Source organism: Lichenostomus cassidix, chromosome 2 (assembly GCF_008360975.1).
Source record: "Lichenostomus cassidix isolate B80296 chromosome 2, HeHo_3.0, whole genome shotgun sequence".
Taxonomy (NCBI): Eukaryota; Metazoa; Chordata; class Aves; order Passeriformes; family Meliphagidae; genus Lichenostomus; species Lichenostomus cassidix.
Window position 1 is genome coordinate 74,061,852 of NC_139482.1, and position 22,789 is coordinate 74,084,640.

The window sequence follows — 22,789 nt, forward strand, 5'->3', positions numbered from 1 at the left end:
AGGTTCCATACATTGCTAGGTTTGGAGTCTTTACATGCAGCACTGATCAATATTTCATGATCTCACGGGGCTACTAATGTGCTCACATGCTCCACATGGGACAACATGGAGTGGAGAGAATGCCAGTAGGTAGGAGAGACATTTGCCAGTAGCAATATTTAGGAGAATGGGGTCTAATTCCAGATATTTCTTTCTCATCTTTCCTATACCTTTTCGTCTTCCTAAAAATGCAACTGTTGGCTTATGGGATCTCTGCCAAAATTGTAACCAGAAATGGAAAGAAAGGAAAGCATCTCCCCTGTAGTGTGAGTAGTAGATATATAATTTCAGAGGACAAAACTGCTAACCTTGAAGACAGAGATGGCAAAAAGCAACCCTACAGTCCCTGGTAAGGTCTTTATCTCTCTGATTTTTCATATAATGTGCTGCTTTTTTTTTTCCCTCACATCAGCTTTCCTTGTTCAGTATGTGTGAATTTATTTCTTTCTCCACTGTTTCTTCCTTCTTGCTTCTTTATCAGAAATATATTGTTGGTTTTTTCATTTGTTTGTTTGTTTTTTTTTTTCTTTGCTGGTCAAGAAGAATGAGTGCTCCAGTTTCCACTCCTGCTTCTACCACCCTTTCTTTATTTTAATGCTCCTTGACCTAATCTGTCCCCATTGGTAAGCTTCTGTGACTCAAAGGCCAGCTGTACCCTGTGGAGTTTCACATTCTGCCTGCAAAGCATGAAGGTTTTTTCATTCCTGTGAGAAAATTTCAGCAGTATATTTTTTCCTGATTCTCTGAAATTTCAGTATAATTTTGGCTGAAAAAATTTTAAATTATTTCTGCCCCAGGCAGACCATCAATGTAGAAAATTTAATCCTAAATAATTTGTTTGGTAAATTTATAAGTAACTAAAAAAGGACTGTTCTAATGGGAAGTATTAGGCAGTGTTAAAAATAGGTTATGATGCCACCTTGTTTTAAAGTTACTGTCATGTGTATGAATAAGTATATGGTTGAATAAGTGTTTTGCCTTAGATGTCCATATGCTATCAGTGTTCATAGATACTGAATTTTAAGCAGCTGACCATACCAACAGAAACAGGAGTTCATGACAAAGTATGGCTCTTCTAGAGTTAAACCTTACATCCCACAGTCAGTCCAGTTTAAGGATACAAGTGTGACTTGCAGTAACTACGCCAGAATAAATTAATATCTCTCTATTATAAGATAGGTTCACTTCAGCTGAATGAAACCCAAGAAAAAATATAGCAAAATATTTCTCAGAAAAGGGAGTAAGCACACATTCCGGGTCTCTGACCTCCTTTTTCCTGAATTATTCAATTTATTTTCTTGATTTCAGAATTTGGCATAGTTCTCTGTGTGTGCATGTGTAGAATAGACTTTTGTTCATATACACAAATTGTCTTTTATTACCCACTTCATGGTTGCAAATGAGAAAAATGCTAAAAAGAGATGAAGTTTCTACCTAAAGATTCAACACGTAATATTCAGTTCATCATCCAAAAATCTGTCCATCTTACAAAATCTATTTTGCAGCCATATATATGCATTTGCACATATTTGTGTCTCCCTTCATCAGAATTTGTTGGTATTACAAAATTGAAAGTGCAACTTTTATTCTAACATAATCCTTAACGTTCCACTGTGGGATCAAAGCACAGATTTAGTATGTTAGGAGACAGAAGCACAGTTGGTACAGTCAGAAAAGAAAGTTCCATGAACTTTACCTTCAGATCAATGTGAGAGGCTTGCCCAAAATAAATGAATCTGATGGTTCCAGTTTTGCACAAATAAACGTGTAAACTTGTAAGGCAGCACAGATGCCTCAATATCATCAGTTCCACATGGATTACTGGGAACTGCGAAGGTATCTTTATACAGTGTAGTGTCAAATGGTGGTAGAAACAAGGAAGCTTGAGTTAGATTCTCCAGTCTTCTCCTTTCCAGTTAAAGGACTGAGAATGAAAGTCTTTGGAAACCAGGAGCAGATGGGAACATGGCAGTCCTTATTTTTATATTGATACAAGAATGGGAAAGGGAGAAAGAATATTTTAATATTTTTTACAGAGATACAGTATATTTATGAGTCCAAGTACACTGAAAGCCAATGAATTTAATTGCTTTCATTGAAAGATTAAAATCTGTCAGGGTAGATGAATTTTTCAAAACAAAATCATTTTATATATGGCAGTAAAAAGAGATTCCCTCTGCCCCCACCACGTGGCATTTTGCTGCTTTACTTGTCTCTAGCTCGAGACGATATCTTCATGTGCTAGTACAGCATGTTACTGAAATGCTGACTTGCTCATCTGCCAAAAGGTTGTGCTTAGGTGATGGGTCATTTCTGTTCCTACTGATGATTACAAATAAGGGGAAGCAACAGCAGGTGGTTATATGATATCAGTCTTGGTAAGGATCTTGCCTTTTTTAAAAAAAATTGTCTTTTTTCCTGACAGCAGCTAAAAACAAGCAGATTTGTTAACACTGAGCAGCCTAACAACACCCAGTGAGCTACATATTTCTGTATTAGATTTCCCAATAATGGAATAGTTTTCATTATTACCTTCTTCCTCATGCCCAAATACCTTTTTCAGTTCCTGTTTTAAGAGAATTTGGCTTCCCCTTTTGTTTTTTTGAAGACTTTTTTGCAACCAGAGAAAGTCTTTTATGACACTTCTTAGATAGAGCAATACTGACATCCATTGGTTTAATCTTATGTGACTATTTGTTAAATCTCGTCTAACTAATGTACACATAACCCTCCACAGTATCACAATGAAAGGATTGAACTTGATGTGATCCAAGGAGGATTGTGCTAAGTCCAATTTGCTGTATTAGAAACATGAAACCAACACAGATTAACTCAATGAAAAGAAACACATTGCAAAACATGAAGTCCAAATACACACCAAAACAAAAGCAGGCATCACAAGTATCAACTGGAGAAAAATATTAATGGAAAATTAGTAGCGATGCTGATTTTTTTTTTTTTTTTAAGAATCTCTGGAAATGTGAAAATACCTGATTTCATATGCACCTCTCTTGTTTTCAATTAATCATAAGGCAAAATAGTGAGGTGTGAGGAAAAACGTTTCTAATCAAATAGAAAAAGCAGTTCAATTAAGAAAATAATTACTCTGTAGTTTAATCACAACCCTCAAAGGTTTTCCTTTAACTTGGCAGCATATTTGTTAAAATATATCTATATCTTTTATAAACATTGCTCTAAGACCACTGGTGACACAATAAAGTGGTTACATTTAATCAAGAGCAACACACCACAAAAAGTGGAGGTGTTTTCAGCATTCCTTATTACGACAAGCTAAGCAGATGAGGCTTAGACTTCAAAACCAGAGAACCATTCTGGCAGCGAAGGGAGAGCGACAGGCTTTCACAAAAAAAAGCTTTCCGTTTGCTGTACCCTCCCACCGCATTCACTTGCAAATCACTGTGTGCTCGGGAAGCTGCACTTCCCCGGGCTCCAACCTTCCCAGGGTAAGTGCTGCGGCTCCGGCAGCAGCGCCTCTCTCCCGCTCCCCTCCGAGCAGGGAGAGTGAGAGTGTGTGAGTGTGAGAGTGTCTGTGCACGCTGCGGGCGTGTGTGTGTGTCGTGGTGTGTCTTGCCTTTTTTTTTTTTTTTTTTTTTTTAATCAGAAGCTCTGAATGAAAGCCAGTCGGAGGGAGAGCTCCCCCCTTAGCTTTGGTTCCGGACTGTCCAGAGTTAAGCGATGCTGGGAGAAAAAGCCTGAGTTAGAGCCAAGTAGGATCAGTCTTAAAAAAATAACGGGAGAAAACTGACCAAAAAAAGGACTCTAATAGCTCGTTTTTCTGTTTGGTTGGGGTGGACACTATTTCAATTTCTCAGCAGAATAAAAGGTAGGAACCTTTCTTATTTTCTTTCTTTCTCTTGATATTATTACAATCATTATATCAGAGCAGTACGTTGTTTAATGCAATTCATGTGTTTATGCTACTGTGTACAACTTTTTGCATTTTATAAATATGCGTCAGGAGTAATGAGGCAAGGGATAGGAAATAACTGCTGTGCCTGCTCTCCTCGAAGTAAACCGATATCATCATATGTATTCAAGATTGAAACCCTAAGCATTTTTTTTCCTCCTAGTAAGCAGGCTCTCTTTTGAGAAGCAGTTTCCATCTGTATTCAGTTCTTGCAAATTCAGTGTGGGGGGAACAAATCTAATTGAATTGAAAAAAAGCACAATGTTTCATAGTGTAACAGTTATGAATGCAGCATGAAACATACACATATGTGTCCTCACTTTCTGTATACCTGTGCAAGTCTGTTGCAGCTTTCACTGTTATTCGTTCTGCCCTGGATTGAATTTCAGAATAATTATCCACACTCACAGCAAATGCTTCTTATGAAGGAAATCCCTGTGGGGAGGGATAGCAGAGTGGATATAGGCAATATTTCAAATATCTGTACAGAGCTGTATGCACACAAATGGGGAAAATATTGCCTGGTTTGACATTTCAGTAAAGGGGGACTGGGGGGGGAAGGGAAAACGAGGGGGGAAGAAGGGAAAAGGTGGAGGGAGGAAAAATTTAGTCTGCACCTGTGTGAGCATTTATTGTCACTGCTGCAATAAAATCCATATTTGATGTGGTGTTAAATTAATGCAGCACAATACAATTCTAAATCCATGCTCCCAACTACTAACTATTGAGGCATTGTCAGCTGCATAAGAAATTTTGAATAGGCTCATACTGTACATGATACCAGTTGCAGCTGTAAAAATCTAACAGTCCTTCAGCTTAGGAGAATGCATCTACACGTGCAATCAGTGACAAATAGCAACCAGCATTTTAAAATGGACCTATCATCTCTGTTGCTTCCACACAAATGGAGCTGTTGCCTATAATCTTCATCTTTCATTTCGGTAAAAGCCCCTGTATTATCCCAACAGCACTCCCGTTGCTTTGAAGGTATTTTTTAATTTTACAACTTGTTGTGCATGTATGTGAAGATGCATATGTGAGTGTGTGAGTAAGGGCACAGTGCGAGGAAGCAGGTTGCTGTCTTTTTTCCTTCTTTTAAAGGTAGTAGGCTTTAAATTTGCATGGTGATATTACTGGAGGGGAAAAGAGTGGGAGACTGGAGTACACCTCTGAATCTCTAAATTCTTTCCACATGTGCCATTTAATAGGAATATTATGAGTCTGCTACTAGGATTTATTTAGATTTTTCCAGCTACACAAACTTTTATATTAATTGCTTACTGTTTGAATGTAATAGCAGTCTGTGCTGTTTTAGAGGAGGAAATGACAGAAGGAACTTAGGGAACTAAGGAAAGCAAGAAGGAAACACAGGTTATGTGCCTCAAGAGTTGAAAAACAGCTGTTTAGAGTCAATATGGACTTATGTTAAGAGAGAAAGACTTCTTAGATTATCAACTCTTAATCTAGTTTGGGCCTGAGGGAGTATTCTCATATTTTTTTATACTTTGTTACATAAAAGTTTGAATGAATCATATCTGTAGCAGTTTCTGTTAATTTTAATTTAGGCTTATGTCTGTGTTTTTTTATGTATGGTGTCAAGACAATTTCGTGCTCCTAAATATGAACACTGAGATGTTTGAAGAGTGTTGATTATAGTGCATATATTTAAGCTGAAAACGGATCCTGATTATTTGATTTTTTTGTTACTTTGGGTAGCATTGGAAAATATGTCGTGGCTTCTTGCCTTTCCAACTGTTTATATTTACAATAGTTTATAACTGTTTATGGAACAGAAAACAGCAAAATGCATCTTGAAAACACTATATGTAGAACCTTATATATTCTTGAATGATCTTTTTGGCATTGCATTTGAGTAAATGAGTGTAGATAGACGAAAACTTCACACTTGCATGTTCTCAATAGACAAAGGATCTGTGAAGAATGATGAAATACTGAAATGTGCTCACAGTAGACACTGTGGCTACTGTTCTTTTCTGTGCTTAACAGTAGTTGAAAAAGACAGAAGAATAATGTTATATGTGAAGGAAAATGAGCACTAAATTAATTAAATGTAGAGAGATATTCATAAAATACACATCTAGACATGCAAAGCAGTGTACAAATTTCAGCTAAGTAACGTAAGTTTTTTTTTTTTTTTTTGCCTTGTTGAATAATTAAATGTAAAAGTCAGAAGAGGTTAATTTTAAGATAATATCTGGCTCTGATTGTGAGAGAGTAATTTCCTGGTCTCAACGTGATTTCCCAAGGAAAGAAATGAATGAAACAGAGCCTGTCTCATCTGGAGCATTCTGTGCAGGTGACTTAGTTTCTAGGTCTGCTAACCATATTTACAGCCTGATTGAAAAGGAGTATAATTTTATACCCCATCATACCACTAGGTTGCAGCACTGGTATAGGGGGTCAATTAAGATTGAACTACTGTTGAGTAATAGTAATGGGGTGAATATGGGGTTATGGTAATATTATTTTTAATTGATTCATTATTATCACCTGAAATCATATTTGTGAACACCAAGGTGTTTTAGCTGGACTTCACTATATGTCCTTCATGGACTTTAAAAATCCTGCTGTGCAGTCAATTTTTGACATTATTATTAAATATGTGGCAGAGAGAAATGGAAGAAAAACACTGATTATTTGGGCATAATATAAGGGTGTAAGGAGCATTTTATCAACCACATGAATATTTATTCTGTATTACCATTGAGTTTGCTATGGGCTTTTTACTAACATATCATTTGACACATCATTTATTTAAAAGGAGGAAAATTGAAATTAGAAGAATAAAAACTATCTTCTTATGAGCAGTTTAAATATGCCTGAGTAAAACATGATGAAGGGTGACTTCACTGCATGTAAGGATGCCACACCATAGCACACTTCCATTTGCTCTGAAATACATGTATGTATCAAAGAAAGCTCATACAAAACTAAAGCTACAGTTCACTGAAACATTGGGTGATTAAAAACCACACACATGTTACACATCCTGCACCTTCAAATCTAGTAATGTGAACACTTGTTTTTTGAGAAAAAACAGTAATTCCTCTACTGTTCAACTTCTGGAAAAAACTTAAAAGCAAAAACAAAGGAAAGAAGAAGCAATGGCATTCTGAGCTCTAAATGTTCTCCAAATCTCTCTTGAGGCCAAGAGGAGCTCCTTTATTAAAAGTTGCTAGCTTTTTTTTCTCCCTGGATTTACAGCTCTTCAACTTTGAATCCTTGGCATGGTGACTTCCCTAACATGCCTGTTTCTGTGGTTTAATGACTCCACAATAGAGCAAGAGAAAAAAAAAATCAATCATCATCTGTGGGAGCTATGTGTGTTATGGTTACCAGGCTGCGTTACTGCACACAGAAAAAAGAAAATCAACTGGACCTGAACACTGTTTTTTTCTTTGCTCTGTTTTCATCTGGTGGGAAGCCAGAACACCACCCAAACAAAGGCTATTGAGCTGTGTTCTCTCTACTGGCCTCTCAGTCTATTTTTTAATATGTGGGCAATTTTCCAAAAATGTGCCAGTTGAAGCCTTATACACATTTCTTTTTAGATGCAGTCTTCCTGATTATTAAATGTCAGAGACAATTACCTCAAATGTGTGTGTGTCTTTACAGTAGAGGTAAAACAGGGACAACCTTTATCTTAAACAGGGGTTGCATCCTAGCAAGTGAATAATGTAAAATTTATGTCTTAATTTAACTGAGCCTTTCATTATTTTACTTTTTCTGCAAGTCCCACTACCGTTTCTTGCCTTTATTAACTTACATGAAATAGATAATATTTATCATTTTTTTGTTAAAGAAGTGTGTCCAGCAGGAGGCATAAAGCTCTAGTAGCATCTCAGAGGTACTTCCCAGCTTGTCACAGGGCATCTGCTCTGGGATATAAACTCACGTCTGCTGTCTGGAAGTGGGTACCACGTACCAACAGGTTTCATCAGGGAAATACAAAGATTTAGGAAGTTAATTGGCTATAATGAAAAGCAACATGGGAGGTGTCCTTTTTAATATTATTCCCTCATGTACATCATTCTTCACACGATATTTTTATTTGTAACTTTATTATGGCATCTCTTAATTGTGACTCAAAGGGAATGTTGAACCATATTTCAAACAGTAGGGAATCATGTAATGAAGAGAGCATGTGTGTGTGTTTATGTAAAGGTAATGTTTCAAAAAATTAATTGAAAATGGGTTTTTCCAGAATTCTGTTGCTCAAAAGCTACAACTGTGTTTTTCTGGTTTTTAAGAAAACAAAAAAAACCCTCTCCAAATATTTTCTCATGAAGAACTGTGTATGATATGATCTATATGAATGTATGTGCATATATGCTTTATGATTTAACTGTTAATATTCCATCACCTACCACATTATATATTGGATTTATTGTATCACCCTGTGGCACTGCTTTGGATTACAACGTAAAGAATATGACATCACTTATCCAGACCAGATCATGGTCCTTAAAGATGAGTGCAATCCTCACAAACTCTGCAATGCTATAATATCCAGATTTTTTGGACACAAAGAATGTGTACAACTGTAATTTGCAGCACTATTAACGAAATTCAAAACACAGTGTCCTAGAGAATTGTTAATTTTTCTCCCCCAAACTAACATAAAATAAATTTATATAACCTAACTTTTGTTGTGTGCATGTGTCTACCACAATTCAGTAGTTCCAATATTTCCACCTCTTTAATGTATGCAAAAATTATCTTCCTAATTCTCTTGCTATCATCTTAATAACAAACACAAATAAAACAGACATTTACCTGTGTCTAGGAAACTTAGATGCTCTCTATTCTTTCATTGGTTCCTCTAATTATGACAGCCAATTCTTACTTCCTCCTGAATCAAGAGAGTTTTCAACATTTCATGTCTTACACAAAAGGCAAAATACATAGAGTAAATCTATAAATTTTTAAATTATGGTAGAAAAAAGATATAAGAACCCAAAGTATGTGTAATTCTTTGTAGGTAATATTGAGAATAGAGGGAGGGTAGTTAAGCTTCTGACAATTCCAAGAAAAATTGTCGGGTAAGTGTATAAACTCCTTTCTCTTAGAAGTAGTGACCTGCCATTTCCCTGAGGCCATTTCCATGGTGCATGGAACTGGGAGCTATAAATGCACGTCCATTTTATCTCTGTGTCACCAGAAATTAGTTAAAAGTAGACATTTAGATTAAATATTGGGAAGAAATTCTTTACTCATAGGGTGGTGAGGCACTGGAACAAGTTGCCCAGTGAAGCTGTGGATATCCTATCCCTAGAAGTGTTCAAGACCAGGCAGCCTGAACTAGTTGGTGGCACTGTTGCCTATGGTAGGAGGGGTTGGAACTGCATGAGGCTGAAGATCTTTCAGGTCCCTTACAATCCCACCCTTCCTATGACTCCATGATAAAATGTCATTGATTCTCTACATCATGAAAATGATTAGTAATACATTTACTAGAAGTTTACTTGTCCTAATTAGATTGATAAGACATAATTCTTAAGCTGATGTTGTGTGTTTGCTGGCTTGTTTCTTTAATGTAGAGATTATTCAGAATATTATCTAGACTTTCAGTTTTTAGAAATAATTGCAGAACAAACCCCAAGGAAAATAGAAAGAAAAAAGAAAAATCCCAACAGAACATGTTTAAAACCAAATATAAGCAAACATGATGAACTGAAGCAAGAGAATGACAATATTTCAGTTCTTATTCCCTTTCCATCTGTAAGAATTAATTTTAGTAACTAATTATTGAAATATTCTTTCACAAAAAGATCATCATGCTATAGATCATGTTTTTGTTATAGCACATATATCTTCTAATTTTTATATCATTTAGTATAGAGAGGATTTTTACATTTCAATACTGTTGCATGCTATATTATTTTTTGCATTATAATTTTGATCTAGTGACGTAAGGTATGCAGAGCTACTAGCCTGCTCTCATGACTTTCTGTTAAAAATTAAAGCACTGTTAATCTGAATAGTCTTGTATTAAGTGGTAAGTAATAGTGTAGACCTCAATTTACGAACGAGTTAATGGTGTACACCTAATTAGTTTGGAGCAAAATAAAAAAAAAATCCTTGCTTCTGAGTTTGGAGAAGTAAGACATTTCATTATGACATGAAATATATTTCAAGATCTGCTTAAGCATATTACAACTAAGTTCTCTAAATATGGTACTGCTTCCCACTTCCTATGGCCAAGTTTTAAATAGTATTTTTGTCATCTAATTCTGGTTCTCTTAGGGATAGTTTCCACAGGCTTTTGGCAGAAATTTCCAGTGTCAGTAAAAGAGTAGGATGTAGCACACTATCGTGAGAACCATTTTAGGCAAGTGTTATTTTTTCCCCTCTGTTGGACAAAGGTCTTTTTTCTGGCATTAGCGTGCTGAGATGTGCTCTTTCCCTTGAGTAAGAGTATGGTGCTCAGTGAAGATAGCTCTGAAGCTGGCATCTTGATTAAAATGGGTGAACACAGTCCCAGGCATATTAGGTACATTTGGTTCACTCCATTACTTGGGGGCTCTTTATTAAGTTTCTGATTAACAAAAGCAATTGTGCAATGTCTTACTGGAGCTACTTTTTTCTTCTGGTAGTGACAACTGAATGGCACATGAACACATAGAGGTAGATGGATTTTCTCCTCTAATAGTATTCTTTAATAAAATTGCTTATACTATTCCTCCAAATTTCCCTTCTTAAGTGGTTTCAAACCAAGTAGTACACTAATTCTATTAACTAATTTGAGAAAACCTTTCTTAAGATGGAAATGTATTAGAGTTTTTTTTGTTTATATTATTTAGAGAGTCTTTAATCATTCTGTTGACCAGAATAAGCTGATCTCTAAAATTTAAGCATATGTGTGGAATATATGTACAGGATGGAAAATTAAGACAAAATCATACATTTCTTCTTTCTATCCTTGATTAGCAAGGCACCTGAATGACCCTTGAACACATGTGCTATTTGTGAAGATATCCTAATTGTGATTTGGTTTCCTCTGTTTTTTTATTTGAGGTCAAAATAATGAGAATTAGAAAAGGAAAGAGAACTAAGACATACTGCATTATATTAATAATCCCATTAAAGTTTTGATGAGCATAAATCTTCTAGAGAATTTAAGAATCTATAACATGACTAAGAAAGGTCACTAGGCTTGAGATATTCTAAAGTGGATACCTAAAATTTTGTGACAATGAAGGAGATACCAATTACTTAAGCTGTGAATTTAGTAGGGATTTGTTTTAAATAGCAGGATAAATACATTTCACTGTTTTCAAGGGTTTAAATTGTACTTGCTATGTTGTGTTTTAGAATAGTACCTACAAACAGCTTACAAATGAGCTTTTAAGTTTTCACTTCTAACAACAACCACTTAGCTGGAGTTAAAAGCCAATGGTAAAGCTCAAAGTAGTTCAGCCTCCTAAATTACAGGACCAAAACTCCTATGTTAACACAGCAGTGAGTTCTTGTTAAATTTCAGGTTATGTACCTTCAGGAGGGAAAATACATGCCCATTCCTTTCTCCATGGCTGCAGCCATCAATATCCAACCAGTAAGTGCTTGTGTAGGTAGAGTCTGGGTTTGTTTTGCCACCTGGAAAAGTTGTGAAAGTTAGGTCTAATGGGATAAAAGCAGCCTAGGTGGATCAGTACCACAGCTGCCAGTTGAATGGTTCCAGCTGAATCTCAGCAAGAGTACCCAGGCAGTTTTGTCTTAGAGGTATCCATGACTATCACGTCATTTTAGTGATGTGACTGGTTCCCTGTTACTCTGGGTAAGCTCTGGTTGGAGTACATTTCTTCTTTGAGCATATAAAAATCCTTCTTTTCACTAAAAAAAAAAAAAAAGAAAAAAGAACACCACCAAAAAAACTCATGATGCTCTGGCACAAAAAAATTGATTCATGAACAATTTAGAAGCTATTTAGTTATCATTATAGTGGATTAAAACTGGGCTATTAGTTATGAGGAAAATAACATGAAAAAAATGTGGTGTCATAGTGGCATGATGACAGAAAAAAAAGACTAAAGTATTAAATTCAACTCTAAGTAAATAGAATTCATATCAATGATTCTAATGTTTAATCAAGCACTGACTTCTCAAGGCTAATCCATTAGTGTTTTAAAATATATGAGCTAAAATGAAGTGATGTGCAGAAAAAAAGATTGAAGGTAGCTTAATATGTTTCTGAACAATCAGAAATACTGGCAATGAAGATCAGGACAATACTGACTCAAACTTCTTTCTTTTATAATTGTAATATTTTTCTTTAAAGGAAAATGCTATAGTGACTTGAAATTTGCTGTGGAATTAGTAATTTTATTTTCTGAGATACTTAGTTTCTTCCTGCTTGGAAGCTATGAACCATTTTTTAATAGGTGTTTTGCTGGATTTTTTAATAGATAAATGAATTTTTTGACATGAAACAATTGCCAGTGAAGTGATCATGGCTTGAATTTTTTGTTCTCCATGGGGCTGTGAGGTTTTGTTTCAGTTTGGTTTTATGCAGTAAGTCCACTCTGGGCTGTCCATGTTGTATAGTACTATCTTCATAAAGGATGAGAGTTTGCTGCAGGGATAGAAAAGCATTCATTTGACAATATGATATCCTATAAGCTAGAAACAGAGTTTCTTCAGTTTTCATGTTATATACCTCACAGCTTCTTTAAGCGCTCCCTAAATTTGAGATAAACTTTTTTTTCTTTTTTAATTGCAATTGGGAGGGAAAATTGAGTGGAGTAAAGGAATAATTCATAATGCATAAGTTGCTGAGGTTCCCTAAATTTTTGTTAGGGCAAACTATGCATTGGTGATGGTTTTAGAGTTATATTTTCTTGTGTCTGTTCAGATTTTATTAGTATACTCAATATGTTTTTACCTCCCTGTCCTATAGCAGAAATGTATCATTCTAAATGTCCACAGCTTGTTCTTTGCAATTTGTAGGAAACTTAAGCTTTAGTTTAACAATTTTTTTTTTTCTCTGTTAACTCTATGGTAAGTCTCTGCATTTGAAGAGTTTGTCAAAGTAAGCAGAATGTTATTTATAACTTGCTAGGCAAATTGAAAGTCAAATATTAAAGACATTTCTTGTGCCATTCCCTAAAAAGTTTGTTCATTTTTTCAGATGGGAACCTTAGGAATGCAGATATTTTTAATCTTTTGGTGCCATCTCGTGGCAAGAGGATAATTATATGAAACAAAGAATTAGTCTTTTCCTGCACATATTTTTGTTCCTACCAACAATATACTTTGCTTTGTTATACATATATATGTATGATTTTTTATAGACATTGCAAAATAACAAACCAACTCATGCACAGGCCAAAACTGTCTTTGGTTTTTGGATTTTTTTTTTCCTTTTTTAAAAGCCTATAAGTATTGATTTGAGAAATCTCACAAAAACTGACTGTCATTACCACATAGAAATAGATTTTCAGCCTGCTGCATTAGATCTCTGTAGCATACTTAACTGGTTCAAGGCAATTGTCAATAGATTTTTATTGTAGTAGTGCATTATATCTCTGTAGAATACTTTAATGCTTAGCTAGCTCAAGGCAATATTCACTTCAGCATCCTGTAATGTTTAACAGAAAGCCAGGGTCTGTGATAGCATTCTTGTTTTTCATTTTATTTTCTGGTTTTGGCTTGGGAAAATTCATACCAGCCTGCATCCAAAAAAAAAAAAAAAAAAAACAGAGCAAGAACAGCACATAAATGCTCGGTATTTCCCTGGTATTTTCATTGGGATTCAGCAAAATGAGTGGTTTTGGTTCTGTGCTAAATGAATTCTAGTTTAATACCTGGGGGTTTTAACAATAATGCTTTAGATATGCAGATATCTGAAATCAGTACAGATCACATTCTTGCTCAATTTCTGAAGGAGTTATGTAAATGATAGTCCATATTTACTTACTTATTTCTAACTTCCAGTATGATGAAAGTTTCTAGATGCAAATATACTACTCTCTGTAAAGAGCTGGAAAGAGAAACATGATATAAATCCTGCTTTTACTTAAGGCAGGGGTTCTCATTCATTCAAAAGTAAGGATGTTTTTATTTCTTTTTTTTTAATAAGAATTATTATAGGCTTGTTCAAATAACATCCAAATATGCTGTAGCCATTGAAAATAAATGTCAGATTATTACTTTGTGAGTTACTTTAATATCCTCCCAGATGAAGGAGGAAATAATATCAATCAAAACTAGTATCAAATGAGAACACTGTTTTAAGATTTTTTAAGACCTTTTCTTTTAATGTCAGACAATTCCATTACTTTCTGTATGCATAATCAGTAATACCTGGTTGTGTATTATATGCTTTCTATATTTGCATAGAAAATGAAAATATTAGAAGGACAAAAATTCAAGATATATTTTCTAGCAATTAATATATATTAAAATGTTAGTACTAGAATGTGACTTTTAATAAGCAATCGCTAGCTGAGGTACCACTGTGATAAGTACAGTGTACTGTGATAAGTCAGTCAACAGCTGAAGCATTCATTTTGGATGGTTTGAGGTTGTGTGATTTCTCTGATTAGGGTTATCTAGGCATAAAAATCCATTGTGTTTCAGCAAGAATGAAGGGAAGAGTCATGATATTAATGTAATAAGATAGAGGATTTCAACAGATTTGTACAGGCATATGATAATGTGATGTTTTCCTCCTCATTCCAGTAAAACTCTCTTAAAAATTTACATTCAGAATAATTTTTCTCTATCTGACTCCTGTAATAGAATTTGCCTGCAAAATTAAACTGGTAAGTGACTTGACAAAAAGAGTTGTAATTGCTCATTCCAATGAATTGACATGATGTGAATTCCCTTACAAGAAAGACAAATCTAAATATATGTCATAGATTTGATAGAAACACGGACAGACAAATGTGAAACTTAAGGCCTCACAAATTAAATCTGAAAGAGTTTTCCAGAAAGTTATGTACCAAAATTACATCTCAGCTTCTTATTCTGGATTAATACACATTTGTGTATTCATGTGTATGTGTATGTAATTTTCATGCAGTTATCTTTAATGCAAACTGAGTACAGAATGTTTTAAAGAATATAAAAGAGGGGGAAACTGGAATTCTGTTATATGTTTTGAAGGGTTTTTTTTTTACATTTGTTTTAAGGCATTTTCAAAATATATTAACTTCTAAGAGCTTCAGCTAAGACAGGCAGCACGGTTCACCTCAAACATGGAATAAGATAGGCAAGAAACCAAACACAGGGGAAGAAAGATGATGTAGCATGTGATAAGTCACCAAAGAGAAAGTCTCCCATGAGATGAGATTAAGAGAATTTGCAGACAGTGTTATGTGGATAAGAAGGAGGTAAAATCAGTTTAAGGGATAAAAAGAGTATGTAGATAGTTAGGAAAGTGTATTAGAAAGGTGAAATAATTCAATCTATCAATGTCTTTTTTGAAGTTAGGGAGGAAGGAGGAAATATGGTCAATAGAAGTAATTCTTCTTATTTTTGGAGCTTCTGAATGTGAAAAGAGTTAATGGTTTTGTGGTTCTCTTCAGAAAAGCCTGGAAATCAGTATAGGACAATTTCTGAATATGTTTTTGAAAGAATTGTTAGAATGTCCTCATCTCTGTTGTAAAATCCCTTGTATTCCCTCTCTGCAACTAGCACCTGTTGAACAGTAGATTCTGCTCTTTCAATCCCAGTGTGCATAATTTAGTTAGAATTTTAGGTAGGTAAGTAAATACATTATTTATGCTGGAAACTGTTAGATCTTGTGTATAAAGGGGAGACTGAAAAGTGTCTGTCACCAAACTTGTCAAGATGATCAAAAGGAAAAAATGCTTTTTAAAACTGTTTCTGGGGCTAGTCTGTCAGATAAGGTTGATTGCTGATCTGTGGAACTTGTGTATTTAGTGTGCTCTCCTGACTGTCAAAATTATTTATATCTAGTGTGACGACCAGCTAGTCGAAGCAACATATACCTAAGCTGTAGCAGTAAAAGAAAAAATTCATCCTGCTGTACAACTGCAGTAGTAAATAACTGACATGTTTCAGGGCCCATGAGCCTACAGAAATTTTAAACAAGACATAAAGGTCACAAAAGCACAGGTTCCTGACAATCATGTGTGCTGTTCTTACATGCACAATGTAAGAACAATTTAATGTTCCATTTTTCAGAGACCTGCAGAAACAGTCTGAACGAGTTTGTGGCTATGACGCTGTCCTTCAGAGATTGCAAAACTTAGGACAAGCTGGGAAGGGATAGTTAAATAGAAATGAAAACTGCTAAATTAAAAGTAGTGACACTGATATGTCATTTTCGGTATTAGGTTAAAAGATCTTACCTTTGCCAAAGTAAACTTGGATGCTGTCTCGTGAAGATAAACAGAGAAGCCTAGGTATATATTAGCTGCAAATAAGGTGCTTTTTTCCTTCCCTGCCTTTTACAGTGTGGAAATAGTTTCAACTGTCTGAGGTGTGAATACAGAAATGAGACAAAAATTAAAATTATCACTTATTGGACTGATGTGATGAAGTCAACATGCTTCAGAAATAAAACTGCGTTTTCCTGCAATGGATTTATATCCATCCTCTCTGATGTAAAGCACTGTGAAAGACTGTCATGGAGATAACTGTCATTTTTTAGTACTGTCAAGAGAATTCAGGAAAGAAAAGGCAAAAAAAGAAAAAGTAGTTCCTTGAAAATGGGAGTGAAATGTCCTGCCTTAACAAATTTTAAAACATTATATTTCCCTGATTTAACAATATTTTTTTGATAGCCTCACAGTGCCTTGTGCAGGACAGAAACATTTTCGGAGAAACTAAACCCTTATGTGTCTGGAACTCTCTAACACTATTCAGTCAAGTTCTTCTTAGCTAAAGGAAAAAAAACCACCTGTATCTCTAGATTTTCCAGAAGTCTTTATGATAGTTTTAGACCAAGCTACAGCTCATTTCTGGCTCCTTAGGTGTTTGTTACAGCTGATTTACATGAGAAAAGAATGATGGCAATGATTGCCTCTTGTACCTTTTTTTAGTCCACATTGCTATCCACAAGCACTTCACAGTTTTTTGCACTTTGGAAAGGCCATACTAGAGTCTTTCTTGCTACTAATTAAAAAAAAAAAAATCCTATAGGAGAGGAAATAGGAGTTAATCTGCCTCTTTCTGTGTGTTTTGGTACTTTCTGTGAAAGGCAGTTTGGTTAACAGCAGCAGTCAGGTGCTCTTGTCAATTAGTCCATGCTTGAAGTGCTGGGTGCTCGTTCAGGCAGAAGAGTAATGCATGTGAAGAACCAGAAAACTCAGGGCTGGACAGCGCTGCAGAACCTTCTCATTGTTGGTGGATTTCTGATGCCCTCTTTGTAATTAAAGGGATAGAATTTTCCTCCAGGAAGGACTGAAAGCCACATCCTACTATGCATTGCAAACCTAGAGCTTTTACGCAGAAAACTGTGGAAGTTTGGGGGCCAGAGTATGTTGATAAACTCACATGCTTCTGTACAGGGGACATCCCAGCATTTCAAAAATTATTTAAATTTGTGTTTAAGTTTCATTACTGTTGACAGGATTTGATCAGCTATACAATGTTCAGCACATTTATTTTTATTTTATTATTTTCAGATATGTACCCACTTGTGCTTTGGGCAACTTTGTCCTTAAACAAGGCTGTGCAGTGCTCTGAGACTAATTTTCTAGCAGAAAATAAGAATAAAACAACTCTGTATTTCTGAAGTTAACTTTTTCTAACTCCCAGTTAACTGTCAACATTACATATTTGTCTCAGCTAGTGCTTAGTAGCACTGTGTTCAAAACTTAAAATTTTTCAGACACTTCATTGGCTTCCACCTTAATTTTAATAAAAGGGTAATTTTAATTCCTCACATAATTCTTAGAAGGCAATGACTTTTTTTGTCACATTCCAGTGATGTCCAATAAGTATTTTTCAGGTAGTTGATTTAATTGATTTAAGGACCACAATGAGCAGCCTGCTTTAGTAATGAAATGAAGAGGACAGTTGGAATGATTGAATTTTACATAGAATACATGTGATCAGAGCTTATCCTGGAAGAGAAGTGCAAAATGAGATCTTGCGCTGAGCTGATCATTCTTATTGCCTAGGAAGTGCTTAATTGCACTTTTGCTTCAGGGTACATTGAGCAGAAATTTTCACATCCAAAGCAATATACGGAATTATATGTTTAATAAAATATTAATAAGTTATTTCACTGAAATACTACTGTGTTGTAAGTCCAACACTGCCAAATATTTTAGAATTATTAAATTTTCCATATAAGATTATAACATAAAATTATAAGGGAAATCAAATTACAAACTTTTTTAGTACACATATTTTACTCCTAGAATTTTAATGATTGTTGTGTTATCCTTCATGGATTTCTGTTCACAAAATTTCCAAATTATAAGCAGTGTTTTTATAATGTTTCTTATATTCTAATGTAGCCCAACTGTTGTTGATCACCGGAATTCTTTCTGTGTTGTGCAGGTGCTGGTATTTTGAAGCTCCTTTTACGTGTCATGTTCTTTCTTAGGACATACTTCTTGGGTTTATTGCTTCTCACTTCATATTTCCTGTCAATCACGGATGTTTGTCTTTCATTTGTGTGGTATAATATAACAAATTAACAATCAAATGCTTTGAAATCCTGGTGCTTGTGAACAAATGGTTTACTCTGACAGGTTAAAAGGAGTCTGAAGTCCTCTGTGACAAATTTTGTTATGTAGCTACAACATAGAACACTTGTTTTTTAGCATCAAAATATATTAATTTGGGCATACAAAACTTATTTTTCTAGTGGGCTGCTGAGTACTGTCATACCTTGACCAGGTACACTCTTCCTGAGCTGTATCACCAGGATCCACAAAAATTGGTTAAACTTGAAGAGACCTAATTGGTGCAGCAATGCCCTGAAACCATGTAAGAGACCATATGGCACAGTAGCAAGAAGAAGCATTAAGGATTTTTTCAGACATCAACAATCATGTGATAAGTCCTTTTACATCTATCCATAAGAAAAGACAAGGTATCAGTACACACATACAGATAATTTTTGGAGACGCTATGATACTTTGCATTTGCTTACAAATATATTTTTTCTAGTGTTTTTTCAATCTTCTATTAAATTTTAAACATTTTATGGTGTACTTTGGTAATTTTAAGAATATTCAATGCTGTCATGATGCACAGCTATAGTTCCTGGATAATTTTCAGTGTATAAAGGCTGTTATTTATGAAGATTTAATTAACGATAAAGAAAAGTCAGTTTGTATCATATATAAGGTATTAGCTACTAATAGGTGTGTGAAATAGTGGGGGCTATTGAGTTGCAACAGTGTTTGTGCATAGGCACTGAATTCTTATCTATCTGTGCACTGCCTGGTGGTTTGCACAACAATAAAGGCTTCAGAATTGGTGAAAAGCTTCAGGTTGCTTTTTGTCCATTTAATATAATTAAAGAATACAGCCACCACTGCCGCCCCCAAACTATATCCACTCTGCTTCATCTGTAGTCCTATTACCTCCTAGAAATGTGTGTTATATGGATGCTTGGGCAGCACATGGAGGTTATTTAGTGAAATACAAATTAAATCATAATTCCATAACTAGTGGGGCTTTTTTTGTTTTGAACTCTAAAGAAATCTAACAATCAACATTCAGCCTTGAGAGGGAGCCCTGCTATTATCACTGTATAGAAAATAATTCTTAAAATCAAGTCTTCTTGCTTTTTTGGGATTATCAAAAGGTATAGAGTGTAGTTATGAATGTATAGGTATTGAGAACAGCATGCTATCTCAGTTTCATCTTGGGGATTTTTCCTACTAATTGGACTGCTTTACATATAATCTCTGGGGTTCTTTCTTTGTAAACACACCCTGGTGAGATTTGCATATCCTTTTCAAAAACCTTCTATCTTCCTTGAGGTCTTGTACCATAACATTTGCTTGTGGAAGGATTGAGGAAAAAAGTGTTTATGGGGGAGAGAAGAACTAGGATGTTTGAGCTGTGTACTGGGAGATGAAACACATACCCCAGGGTGCATATAATGTACAGTTCTCTGAAGATGTGCAGCTTTACACATTTAACACCACACAGGAGTGAAAAACAAACAAAAACATCTTTCTATAGTGTGTCAGGATTGCGCTTCCAGCACCAAGTAAGACCTCTGTAAACTGCCAAGTCTAGGTGTTTGAATTTTCTTGTACTTTTGGAAGTCTTTCTACAGAATTCTTTGTACGGAAATGTTGTGGCCAGTTAGAAACTGTCACAAAGATAAGGCATTTAAAACTAAGTAGACAAGTATGGGGAATAGATCACAAATAGCCTACCCTAACTTGAGTTCATCCCTATCCACTGGCTATATATTGTATTTGTATGCTTAAGTTAAAAAAAAAAAAAGGCAATATATAATAAAAGAAATATGTGAACTTTCAAATCTGATGAAGTAGTTTGCCAATTCAATAATACGATTTTATTTTTTTAAGGAGTTTTCTGTAAATTAAGCAATATTGATTTGTTTCCTCTGCTTCTTTCCACCACAGTCCCTTTGGAAACATAGCATTTATGTCTGATGCTAAATGACATATCACATTAGAACTAAGTGTGATTTGAAACAGCTGAAATATCTAAAAGAATCAAACATTATATTGGAGATAGGTCATTCTTAATAGCAATGCCATTACAGTTTCCATATGATTTTTCCTCTTTCAGACAGAATTTCTTCTGCATGCTTCAAATCATTCCATCTTTCTTTCCTTGAGGACACAGTGGGTACATAAACATTAACCATTTTGTGTTCAGGCCCTTGAGCTGTTTCCTGTTTCCAGTCAGGTTATAAGGTACTTCTGAAAATCCAGTAGTCCAAAGTGACAACCCTAAAAAAGCAAACATAAGGTGAGATACTACCAAACAAAATATGAGTAGGCATTTAGTTTTTCAAATTGTGTTTCATCCCTAGGCAGCTGTGAAAGCCAGCTTGCAAATATTACTTATTTTATGTTGAATCTATATTAATGGAACACTTTGTTATTTTTGATTTCACAACATAGGGACAGCATGATTAAGATTGGCTCAAAAAACTTGGTTCTCCTTCTTTGTTCAGTAATTGTGTTGGCGTGAATCATATCTGAAAGTACACATTATGTAATAGCCTTTTATTATTTTTTCAGTCTAAATAAAATGAATTTCAGGGTTGGTCTTCTGGGTATAGCACTTCCAAGATTAAGGATGGATAGAGGTGGAAAAGGAAGTTAATCTCCAAGACAGTTTTAAGAGATGAGTTGTACTATATGTTAATGTGTGCTAGTTCTGTCTGCAGATGTGATTATCATAAAAATTACAAAACCAAAATTAATTCACTGGGCTGGGGATTGCACTTTATTTGTTTTGGGTTTTTTTGGTTTTTTTTTTTTCTTTCCAGCTACAAATCATCTTAAACATTTCTTCATGCACATTCAGTGGATATGGATAACATATTATCCTGTGTTCTCTTTATTGAAGTCTTTCATATTTCTAAGATGTAACTTGTTCTCCTCTCTCACACGCTTTTTCTTCTGTAACATAGCAGCATCAGTTTGTTTACTCGTGACATGAGAGTCATGAGAGTTCCTTTTTGACTTCTCCACACCTCTCTTAAGGTGTGGAGTTCAAAATGGATTTATTATTGTAGCTGAGCCCTTCCCATTGTTGCTTCAGTAGAGAAGATACACTTTATTTTTCTTATAGATAGTAACCCTCCTAATATATCAGTTTCTTTTTTTGAATCCAGATGATGCTGTTAAATCATATTCAGTGATCTTTGCCCCACAAACATTAAGATGGTTGACATTTAGTAATTTTTCGCTGTCCACCAGGCATGATAATTATTCAATCATAGGAAGAATTTAGGGAGGAATTGGAGTGGAAAATATATTTTTTTAATCAGAGAATGACTAATTATTCTGAAGCTGCTTCAGCCAATTCATGTTCTATACTAGTAGTAAATTCATTAGGCCCATGCTTTGAAAACCTGTAAATTGCAGTGAACAGTGTGTGGTCCTTGAGAATGCCTGATTCTCATGCTGAGCTGGTTTTATTTTATCAACACATGAATGTGCTGCTGCTGGGTTGCTGGGTTTTCTGAATGTCTTATCGCTGACTCATCCCATAATTTAACAGTTGTCTTGCTTGCAGCTGCACACCTTGTCCAGTGTTGTTCCATCCCCATCAGGGGTAGTTTACATCACTTCCCACCTAGAAATGGTTTATGGATTTCTCCAGTGTCTCATCTCTCTTGGTTGTAAACCATATTGTAATACAGTTAATAGGATTGCAAAGGGTGGCCATTCACATCTAAATTCTTCAATTAATCTTTCCTGTTTAATGCAGAAATCATAATATCTTGCTGCCAATTTAAATTGTATTAGCTATCTGTCCTACACTTATTTTTAAAAAGAATGCTGTGATAACACACTGCATTCTCCAAGTTCCTTCATTCTATTTGTAAACACTGTCCCTCCACTGAGTATTGAATCAAATTTTTCAATCTTGCTTCTGTTCCTATTTCTCTTACAGAATTAATTCATCCTAGATATCTCTGACTTTTCATTTTTATTCCGTGACTTTGTCTATGTTACTTCTTTCTTTGCCTTTTACTCCTTTTTACTCATATTTAGCAATTCAATATATTCTATATTTTTGAGGTGTTTGCTTCCCTATGTTTTGAATGAAATTACAGTGGCTTGGCCAAGTCTATTGTGCATTTTCTATACCACTTTTGCACTACAAAAGCTTTTATTTGTGCCAGATAGTTTCCTTCAAAACTCCTCC

At 35.0% G+C, this 22,789-nt stretch overlaps 1 protein-coding gene across 2 annotated transcripts in view; it reads left to right on the plus strand.

Annotated features, from left to right (window-relative positions):
- Nucleotides 1-3,437: 3,437 nt before the first annotated feature.
- The window catches only part of CDH10 (cadherin 10), a 96,955-nt gene continuing 77,603 nt past the window's right edge, over nucleotides 3,438-22,789 (plus strand). Inside the window, exon 1 of one of the 2 annotated variants that reach the window (XM_085052103.1) lies at nucleotides 3,438-3,503. The gene's annotated coding sequence lies outside the window, so the exon portion shown is untranslated. The other variant, XM_085052102.1, reaches the window with a different exon arrangement.